Raw genomic sequence first — 11,327 nt, 5'->3', positions numbered from 1 at the left:
GCCCTTGAAGAAAATGTGATTGCATGGAAAACAAATACTAGCTGATACGAAAGAGATGATAAAGCAAAGAGCTCATAGTTTTGTTTGACAACAACAATAATTTAGGAAAAATCCATTTTATTCATAAAACTATGTCCACATCATACAAAACCCCTGGGTTCCATTCAGTTGATTTAATAACAAGTATTTCCCAGTCGGCTCTAGGCCTGTTCCATGCTGGGTGTTAAGCAGAGTATGGAAGAATACGAAATGGTCTTTGTCTTTAAAGACTTAAAATCTACATAAGAAGGTAAGATGTGAAACTAGTATGAGACAATAGAACCAGGGGCCAAATTATGTGTTTTTAAAAAATGTAAAATCCATGGCACAAATGCTAAGCATTAGGCATAACCATCTAGCAATAAAGAGACAATATGCAGTTGGCAGTAAGAAAAAAGTGCGTGACCATCCAAATGATAACTATATTAAGCTCTATGTTGTTCTCACAATCTGACATTTTGGAGTTGCTTCTAATCCACCTCAAACCAACTGGCCAGACTTGGCATTTGAATTGCATCAGCAGAAAGTGTTCGCTCTTGCTAAAACACACTCTCACCCTGCCGGTTGGAAGATAAAAGCACTGTCAGGCTTCAGCTGTGGGCTTTAGCCAAGGGGGCCCAAAAAGGCTGCTCAGGGGCAGAGATGGCCTTGGTGGAGAACTGTGTGCGTATCTGCTCAGGAAGGGCCTCTGCCAGCTGAAATAACACCATCTCCATTTACCTCGTTTTTCAGGGGAGTGTGGCTAATGTGTCTTAAACAACCGAAGTCTCCCACCACCCTCAGTCGTCTCTCTTTAGTCTCAGTGTCGAAGGAAGAGGGTCGAACTGCCTCTCCTCTTAGAGATGAGCAAGATTATTGGTTTCCAGGAAGCCAAACCGGAAATAGAAGCAGAGCCCTTTCATGTCATTGAGGAAGACTTCCCAGTCACGGTAAATCCTTTCTGTAGGGGGCAAAACTCACATAAAGGGTTTTCCAGCCTTTGAAAATGGCCTGCCAAACACCGGTTCTTGTGCCTTAACCAGTGGTTATCCAGCTGCCCACTGTGTACAGATCCTCTTGGACTGACAGGCTCCAGATTCCCCCAGAAGGCTTAAGCCTCTGCTATGTCCAGAGAAGGAGCTGCTTTGCCCAAACAGGTCCCAAAGCAGACAAGTGAAACTGTCTTCCTTATATGGTGAAAAGCGCCCTGTCGCTTTAAGGCCAAGAGACTTGGCTGCAGACGGTCCCTGGGAAGTTTGCGGGCAGCCCCATCCTGTGTCTGATCCTTGCAGCTGTGCAGGTGAGTCCCCAAACCTTCTCTCCCCAGTTTGCCCTCTCCAGTCAATCTCGTGGTGTGGCCAGTTGGAAATGCTATTACAGAGGGCTAGAGAAATTCAGGGTCAGTTGAGATGATGTTGTTTGGAGAAGTTTGAGTTGAAGGGGAAAAATACAAGGTTACTAGGGAAATGTGCAGTAATGCAGCCACTGAGGATGCTTCTAACTTCCAGCAGGGAGGAGGCATCAAGGTTACGGGAAGCCCTGAGGCTTTCCAGGACAGGGCAGGGCAAACAAATTCAGCAGGGGATGAAGGACAGATTTTAGGTACGACAGGGGTAAGTGTGGACTTCTGAGCTACTGGTCAACTGCAAGTTTAAACCAAACATAGGTGGGAGGAAATAGTGCTTCTGCAAATGCTGAAGGCTTTGCAGGAGCTGGAGCTACAGGGCTGACTGCAGGCAGAAACTATACGTGAATGTTTGCAGCGTCTACTGGCGAGGAAGGCTGCAGCCTTAACCCTTTGTTCAGCCTGGCTGATTAGCAAGTAGAGCTTGACTGCACAGAGCAAGGAGTGGGGGTTGGGGTGGGGATGCCTGCGTGGAGTATTGCAGTAGGAGACTAAATAAATGGATGAGACTATGATCGTGGAACCGCATCTCTGGTAACCCATCAGTACCACCTGCAAGCTCGGCAATTCTGTGTCGTCCACAGGCAAAGAGCTGGAAGAAGTCTCGTTTAAACTGATTATTGCTGTCATTTACTAATTCAGTTTCCTGATTTCTTTTCCCCCATGGCCTGGAGCCTCCTAAGATATTAATTGGGAATTCTCTAATAGAACTTTTTAGCAGCTAAATATGCACTAACAGAAGCATGTGTCTAAGTGAAAGGCTGAGATGTATACAGTTGGGGTTGGGATTTTATGGATAGGACCAAAAGAAGTGGGTATGGCGGAGGAGGAGAAACACCTGATGGTTAATTTGCAGTCTATCCAAAGCCCTTTAACTGAGCCCATTCATCAGCTATGGCCAAAAAATGAAGTCCACCCAGGAATTCTAAAAGATGCCAAATTATACGGCTGGGGTTGTCTACACTCCTGGTTGAGTCTGGGGCCATTCATCATTCATTTGAGGCCAGTGGTTGCTCTACAGTTGTGTGGGGGAGTGAACACAGAGGCTGGGTTAAAATTCCTTACATACCCCATGCCTATAAAAAATATTCATTCATCTGAGTAGTCACTGAAGAATTCTTTTTATTATTAACTAACAAGTGCTATAGCTACTTGTTTTCTAAAGACAGAATGTTCATGAAAAAAGGTTTATTTTATCAACAGAGACTTGTAAGCTCAAGGGTTCCTCTTTTTCACTTTTGATAGCTGGGAAAAGGATGATTAGAGCTTGCTGAATAGGAAGATCTGTTCTTGACTCTGAAAATCTCAAAGAACTCCACTTGGGTCTTACCCATTCAGAAAGGCTGATGTTCTGAGCAAAAAGTTAACTTTTGAGTTCCTAACTTGGAAGAGAGCAGGATGGGGGTATAATTTTACGTCATTTGTTTCAAGCTAAATCCAGAAGGCAGTGTCAAATATACTGCTTTCAAAGCCGAATGCTGCCAAGAAAAACAAAATTCAATCCCCAAAGCTGGAAAATCTCTAAAAGTAACAGACTGTGATCTTTTATAAGCTGAATTAAGGTATTTAAAAGGAAAAAAGATGTGGCTTTCTGAACATTTCACTCAGTGACCCTCGATCACATACTGACTGCACAACTTCTCTTAGGTTGTTTATTTCACCTGTGCCTCAGTTTCCTCACCGTTAAATTGTGCATTGTTGGGAGGCACTGTCCAATGAAGTGGAAAGATCAGTTGGAGCTGGAATTGAACAGTTCTGGGTTAAATTTCCAGTCCCTTCATTTATTCCATAACCTTAGGCAAGTTATACAGCCAGTCTGAACCTCGGTTTCCTTATTTATAAAGAGAGTGAATAATTAACAGTGTCATTAAAATTAGAGGAACCTACTGGTACATAGGTGCAGACTTGCATGTCCTTGAACTTAGTGAGCAGGACGTCCTGCTCACAAGTGGGAACCTTTCTGTCTCCTGTGACAAAAGGGTGATTCTAAAATGGGTGATGCTGAGAAGGGCAAGAAGATTTTTATTCAGAAGTGTGCCCAGTGCCACACCATGGAAAAGGGAGGCAAGCACAAGACTGAGCCGAATCTCCATGGGCCATTTGGGCAAAAGACAGGTCAGGCCCCTGGATTTTATTACTTGGATGCTAGCAAGATCAAAGGCATCTCTTGGGGAGAGGGAACACTGCTGGGCTAGATGGAGAATCCCAAGAAGTACATCCTTGGGACAAGACATTAAGAAGATGGCAGAAAAGGCAGACTTGATAGCTTATCTCAAAACAGCTACTAATGAGTAGAAGTTGGCTGTTACCATACTTATTACAGAACAGAAGTATCTCACGACTTTACGTGTACCGTACTTAATTGAGCTCCTACACCAGAATTCAGACCATGAATGGCAGATATGATATTTCTTTTGGACTGATTTATATAGATTGACTTGTGGTTAAATTAATAAGATCAGCTTTTTAAATTTTGATATTAATTCCAGTTCAGCAAATGCTACCCATGTTTTCCTCTTCTAAATATATGACTGGACTTGATGAGTAATGCCCAACTATTCACAAAGATGGTGAATGCCATCTCAAAACCTATAGGAAGCTGGGTTTACATTTAAATTTATATGACTGGCTATATAACTATATTTAAAGACTGAGGCTATCCCTTCACTGTCTCATAGCAAGATGCACCTGCATTTCAATTTCCGTTCATTAGCCTGCTAAAGGCCAGGGCTGAAGATAAGCTGGCAATGTTCACATTATCTTCTTGGTCTTAACTATGCCAATTAAATTAAATTTGCTGTATCTAAAATGTTGCCCTTTACTTCATGAAAGGCATTTTAGTATGGTTTATATACATAATATCAAACAAAGAATATTGAATACTTTTCATATTTTATAGATGACCTATAAGCTACAACAGCAAACTTTGCTTGCAAATTCTATGCTGAGTCAAACTGAGTTATAATTCAGGATTGTCTTTTAAGCAGCTATGCAAAAGCACTGTGGCATTAACCTTTATGTATGATTGGTAATGGTGCTTTTGCCAGCTCATTAGAAAGATTAGAGGAATTACACCATCAGGAAAAATTTGTAAATTATGTGATCCTAAGGCTTAAGATAATGAAAACCAAAATCACAGATCAAAAATAGATAGATAGATAGATAGATAGATAGATAGATAGATAGATAAAAAGAAGGGGGCAAAGAAGTAGAGGAACCTAGAATCCAGTGGAGCCTCCGTAAATATTATTTTACATTTCTTTCTTTTTTTCCTATGACTTAGGAAACTATATTGTTTCTTGGGGAGGAAATGAGTTTTGAGAGTGGAAACCAACCCTGGAGCACAACTTTAGAACCCCTGTTACTTCACCCCCTTCTTCCCACCCTTCTTCAAAAAAGGATGCCTAACTCCCTAGGAAATCCAGTCCTAATTATTAATTTAACCAGGCTCATTGTTTGGAAGTTCTTCTTAAAGCAAACCCACTTCCACCTATTTTAAGTTCAGAGACATGGAAAGTAGCTGGTTGTTTTCCTTTGCTATAAAAATATTCCATATGCTTGCAGACAATGGTAAGCCATCTTGGAATCTCAGTAAGGGTGGTCTACCCAAAAGGTGGTTTAAACAGCATTTTTAAAGGAACTGTTTTGGTTGTTATTGTAAGCCACCTCTTCCAATCATTTCAGTAATAACCAGTTGCTACCTTTCTGTGAAATCTCCTAATATATTCACACACTTTAAGCACGTGGTTAGTGCTACTCTCAGGCTTTTCATCTTTCACTTCAGGCTGTTTTAAGAGTGGGGCTGCACTTTTAAACGGGAAACATTCCCTCCACCAGCTTAGAAAGGTGGCGATAAATTTCAGCAGCAGGAACATTCCGTTGGCAGTACAAATCACAGCACACGCATCAGCTGGGAACTGAGGGCTGTCATTTTTAACTAAAGCAAGGGTAGGTCACTCCTACAGCCGATTTTCCAGTGGTGAATTAACACTGCCTCTGTTAGGAGACTGGTGTTTAGGATCCACACTTGGCCGCTTAAAGTAGCCACGGGACTCTGGGCTAGTTCCTTTGTGTCTGAGCCTCAGTTCTGTGGTCTGCCTCGTGGAAAGGATAATAATGCCATGTGTGTGGCTGTGGGAAAGACAGGAAAGCTGGCAGTGCAGAGTCTCAATAATTATGTTGGATCCAAATGCTTGATGGTCTCTAACAGGGTCCTTGTACTTTGATAAGACACTAACCGTAAATCTTGTCTACACCCTTTAGACCCATCTGCAAGTATGAGTATGTGTCCAAGCATGTGTGACCTACACTTTTAATAAAAATTAAGTCTCACATTAGGTGGAACCAAAGAGAAGTAGGTGCTGAGGCAATCCTAGATGGTGCTGCAGGGGTTACCTTTAAACAGGTTTAAATTCTGCTGGGTCACACAGGGCTTCAGATTGATCTCACAGGTGGCAAAGAGCAGATATGGTATTCAAACTCAGATTGATCTGGGAAGATTTGATCTTTCCTCCATTCCAGGGCTGGCAGTAACTTGTATGTCACCTCCAATCCATTGGTAGCCGCCGCCGGCAGCACTGGATTGGGGAGTCCCAGTTGGAATAGATGCTCAGCAAGAGGAAGTTCTGGAAATAATGAGCTGTACTTGCCAAGGAAGCAGGAGTAGAGAGTGAGGAACTGAGTGCTGTGTATTTGCCATCCCCACACGATGCCTTGTTTGTGGATCCATCTGTCAACTACTAGAATCAGATGAGAGATAGGTACTGAGATTTGTTCCATGGGGAGCAGTGAAACTTACTTCCTTTTTTATCCACTTCTCTAAAGGGTGAATCTGTTTTTTGAGCCTAGATTTGAGAAGGTATAATAACCAGTAAAGTAAAATGAAATGCAGCTGAAATATAGATAGTAGTAACCGCCATGGACATTTTAACTTAAAGTGGTGGCGACAAGAGAATTGGTTAATTATAATCTCTCTATGTTATCTGTCTCTCAGTGTGACCTGTCTAAATAGATCACCATATACTGAAATAATCCACTGTGACTTAATAAGGAGGTAATGAGCTTTCTGGTTTTATTCCTCCCTCCATCACTAACATTCAGTGTGGGATTTGTTGTTTTTAGTGTCTTAGTGCTTACCTAAAAAACGAGTTTGATAATGGTTTTCTGCTTCTTACTAATATGTATGATGATGTGATTAAATGACATATAACTTTACGGCATCTGTTATTCAATCAACAAATAATTATATAAATTTATCCAGACTGCTCTCATGGAACTTACATTCTAGAGAGGAAAGACAGACAATAAACAAGGAAACAGAGAAGGAAATTGTATACACTGATGTGTGCATAGCATGTGCACACACGCTGAGTGTGTGTTGCTATTTTAGATGGGGTAGTCCAGGGAATATCTTTCTGAAGACGTGCATTTAAGCTAAGACATGAAAGTGGAAAAGGAGCCAGACGTGGGTAGTCTGGGAGCGGAGCAGTCCCTGCAGAGAAAAGAGCCCGTGCAAAGATCCTGAGGTTGAAGGTAGGCAGGGGGTTCAGATTAAGTAGGCTAGTAGGGATTTTCAGCTGGGGGTGATACAACCCTCATTCCCCTGCCTAGACGGTGTTTGATGTGCAGTTGGTGATCCGGATGCAAAATATGGAGTTGAGGTCCGAGCACTGTTGGCTTTTAGTGGGCAGGACCAGGGATGCTAAACATCTTCACTGCTTTGGGTGGACGCATATGAGAAGATGTGCCCTGCTCATACTGTCCTGCAGATATTGTCTCTGTCAAGAAATCCTGAAGAATCTCTAAGGCCAGGGAAAGAAGTCTGAATTTTATCCTAAGCACAGTGAGAAGTTACCGGGGAGTTGTAAGCTTTAAAGATGATCTTTGAAAGATCATTTTGGCTAGGGAGTGGAGTGTGAACTGTAAAGGGACAAGTGTGAATGCAGGGAAATTCAACAGGCAGCTCTTCCAGTGACCCAGAGTAGAGATGGGGGGTGGCCTGGGGATGGGGAGTAATGGTGAAGGTTTTGAGAAGTATTTCTACCGTCAAGAAGGAGACTGCTACATAAATATAAAATGCTATTTCCCATAGCATCCCTATGTTATCTTTTTTTTTCTTTAAAGATTTTACCATTTCGGAATCCGCTGGTTTCCTCTATCGTCATTTAAGAGAATCTTTGTGCCACCAAATTATAGACTTTACTCTGTCAAATGCAAGTCCTTATCCTCTTGCTCTTTAACCTCGCAGATCCGTGTGCGTTTCAAGTTGTTCACAGCTCAGGAAGGTAATCTATTTGATTTGGGCTTGTAAAAAGAGATAAAAATTACATGTGCTCCTTGAATAACAATATGTGATTTCTCTCTCTGAAGGGTCAGTAGGAATTAGCCTACATACATCATTTTACAAAACTAGTGCCTAATCACATGAATAACAGGGACCAAGTCTACATTTTTTTTCGGCTGAAAAAGTCACAGTAAGTGAACATCGAAATCTCTTGGAGAGACTGCAGGCATTTCACTCGGGCACTAAAGCCTTGCAAATGGTTTTCAGGTGCATCAGCTGCTCCCCGACAAAGGCAATTCAGTTTCCAGGATCTTAGAGAATCCCCCTCACTGCACTCTTCTCTCTGCTCCTAGCCATCTCTTCTTACTGTACCCCCGCTGCGAGTGGCCCCCAGACTGCCCTCGGAGTGTCCTTGCAAATACAGAGACCCGTAAAGCAACAACATGGGAATCCATTAGTTCACCTGCAGAAGAACCCACTTCTGAAATATCTGGAGGGAGAAGCATCCTGGTCCCCAGGCTGAACTGAAGAGGGTGGCAGGAGAGAGAGGAGACAGCTGACTTCAGGTTATCCCCACACCGGCAAATGGTTCCCCCGAGTCCTGAAGTCAGCAGGTGGGTCTTCCCACCAGAGTCTTGTGTCCCCAGAGCAGGGCGGATAGTCACCAAAGAAACACTGGGGACTGGATGCGGGCAGGCAGAACAACGCACCGCAGCCTCCAGCAGAGCTGGTGGAGCAGGTACTCACTGACCGCATCCTGCCTTCTGATTTTGAGGTGAAACTGAAGAAGAGAAACAGAAAGTGGACAGGACCATCCCCCACCCCAAGCAAATTAAATTATGTGAACCCACCACCCAGTCTGTGTAAGCTAAGCTCTCAGAAATTAAAAAAAGCAAGGAGTCTTGCTTAACTGTAAAAAAAAAAGGAAGAAGAAGGTCTACATACAGGTGTGGTCTTGCAAGAGGTGGGCCACTTCTCTGCCGACTGCAAAAGGCGGAAACCAGGACCATGTATTGGAAGGGAAAGAGCAAATGTTTTGCGTTAACAAATCCTGTCCCAGCTACTAACTAGCCATGTGAATTTGGACAAGGCCACTTTCTTAGGCTTCCGAAATAGAGTTGATCAAGAGTCCTCTCAGACTCTGATGTGTTCTGAGGCTGTAATTTAGAATTCAGCTCAAGATCATGGCTCCCCTAAAGCCTCTTGCAAAACAAACCATCCGCTTCCCCCAACTCCTATTTCTCTCTCACTCTGAGTTAATCCCTTTCTCCATGCCGCCCCCACTAGCTGCTCCTGTCAGCACACCTGGAACACTACAGCTTTTCTTTCTTTCTTTGCATAGCTCGCTCCCTCCACTTGCTCTTCAGCCCCCAGGAAGGGAAGTACCAATGTCAGGTTTTGTCTTGGAATCTCCAGGGGTTAGCACTATACTTACTAGATGTTCAATAAATGTTCATTGTTGAATGAATGGATAGGGAAGATATAAAAACAGAGATGAATGGGCCAAACCAAGTTGAAGCTCAAGGGCCAGCTTTTGCTAAAGGCCATATATTCTGCCCATAAGACCCTGGATTTCTTAGAATTAAAAATAGAGAGAAAAGGGAATTTTAGATATTGTAGCAATAATTTTCAGACATCACAGTATCTAATACCCTATGTCTCCACTGAGATACACCGATTTTACAGGATTTTAGAAATACTAGAGTTTTACCTAGACTTTATGGAATGTCTTATATTTGTAAAAAGCTGGTATGAAATTGCTGAGTAGAAATTTCCAGATCCCTTACTTTATGACTTCATGCCTCTTGTTCTCAGAAGAAAAAAAAAAAAGCAAATCAGAAAGTTTAAAACTGCCTGCATCTTGTCTTCATAAGCTTTGATCCTTTCACTTATTTAAACTTCGTAACCATCCTGGCCTCATAATTAGAATTGCTAAAGAACACAGGGAGGCCATCTGGGAATAACCCCCCTGGCCTGTCTGGCCAAGTCACCAAAAATGGTCAAACCTTGCTGGTGTGGTGCTGGGAAGAGGGGAGGGGGCTGAGACTGCCAGCAGAGGTGGCCGGCAGTGTGACAAACCCAGGCTGGTCCAGTTCCAGGAGTTTGGATTTGAGGGGACTGAGATCTGGTGCAGTACCAGAACTTCTGGGCGGTGTCCAAGTATCTGATAAACTTTAGCCTAAACAGGGAGGATCACGCACAAGTGATTCCAACCTCAGGAAAGGGGTCAAAAGGAAAAGGGAAACGCAGCTGATTGTGCCTCTTCCTTGCACCGGGCCCCCTGCCGAACAGATGCTTCCGCAGGGCTGAGGCTGGAAGACACTGCCCCGCACGCCACAGTGTGGAATGGCCAACGGTGTCCCCGAGGGGTGCTGAATGACGGGTTCTTCCAGAATACCGTGCAGGAGACAAGAGTAATGGACACCCAGCTTCAGCGTGGGGGCGTGCTGTGTGCGGTTCAGCCATCCATTGTCGGCAACTGGGGTGGCCAGTGTCGTGAACTCAATTATTTTTAGTTTTCTGGTCCACTGTGTAAAGAAATGAGCCCTTTTGGCCCTTGTTAGTGTTGCCCTGGGAGCAGAGGAAGAGACCACCTCGAGACCGTGACACAGCTAGAGCTTTAATGACAACTATCAAGCCTTATTCAAACCAAAAAGAGCAGGGTTTTGGTAAGTTCCATGAGGGGAAGGCCCTGAGTGGGGGGAGAGCTGCTGATCACAGGGCTGCCGGGGGAGTTATGCCGGGAAACGTAACATACATTACACCTCTGTGACTGTTGCTAGGGCGTGCGCTTGGTGACATGAGGGGACTAGCACCAGTTTAAGTGCCCCCCACAGGCCTCTTGGCCAAACAACCTGGATGCTGACGCAGCGGTACCACGGAGTAGCTTTGCCCAACCATGCCTTTAGAGGAAAACCGTTAAGGAGAGGCAGGAGGTTAAGCTAAACTTCAGGATAATGTTGGGGAGTGGAAAGGAGAGACAGAGGGTGAAGTGTGGTTAGGATGGGACATGCCGAGGGCTTCAAAGGTACCAGGATAATCTGACTTAGAACGGAGAGGCGGGGGGTGCTGGGGTTCATTTGATCATTGTTCTTTACACTGTGCATGTATGTTTCCTGCCCTGCTGTGCATGTATGATATATTTTCTCTCTTTATTTTTAATTCAAGTATAGTTGACCCACAATGTTGTGTTAGTTTCTGGTGAGCAGCATTGTGATTCAGTTATATATTTAGACATATTCTTTTTCATTATAGGTTATTACGGGATATTGCGTGTAGTTCCCTGTGCTATCCAGCAGGTCCTTGTTGTTTACTTATATTGTGAATAGTAGTCTGTATCTCCTAATCCCAAACTCCTAATTTATCCCTCCCCTCCGACCTATTTTAAAATAAAAAGAAATTAAACTCCCTCCCCCAAAAATAAAGACCTATGGTCTGACTGAAAGGAACTGACCAAGAACTAAAAAATGTTGCCAAAATAAAGTCCCTAAGACCTTAGGTCTTAAAACATTAACCATTTAAAACATTAACCATAGAACCAACGTACCTCTCTCTCTCCCTCCCTCCCTCCCTTTCCGCCCACCCTTCTCCCCCTCTGGTAAAATGTTTGCTGACTGGAAA

General features: G+C 43.6%; 1 protein-coding gene and 1 pseudogene across 2 annotated transcripts in view; both read left to right on the top strand.

The window, feature by feature from the left end:
• Positions 1 to 1,248: 1,248 nt before the first annotated feature.
• The window catches only part of LOC102507727 (schwannomin-interacting protein 1), a 141,042-nt gene continuing 130,963 nt past the window's right edge, over positions 1,249 to 11,327 (top strand). The window contains exon 1 of one of the 2 annotated variants that reach the window (XM_032485433.1): positions 1,249 to 1,318. The gene's annotated coding sequence lies outside the window, so the exon portion shown is untranslated. Of the gene's footprint in view, positions 1,319 to 10,001; positions 10,376 to 11,327 lie in introns of those variants that run through there. The other variant, XM_032485431.1, reaches the window with a different exon arrangement.
• Positions 3,314 to 4,239, top strand: LOC116665548 (annotated as a pseudogene).

Source organism: Camelus ferus, chromosome 1 (genome assembly GCF_009834535.1).
Source record: "Camelus ferus isolate YT-003-E chromosome 1, BCGSAC_Cfer_1.0, whole genome shotgun sequence".
Lineage (NCBI taxonomy): Eukaryota > Metazoa > Chordata > Mammalia > Artiodactyla > Camelidae > Camelus > Camelus ferus.
The sequence above is the reverse complement of the archived record's forward strand: the minus strand, read 5'-3'. Positions and strand labels throughout refer to the sequence as shown.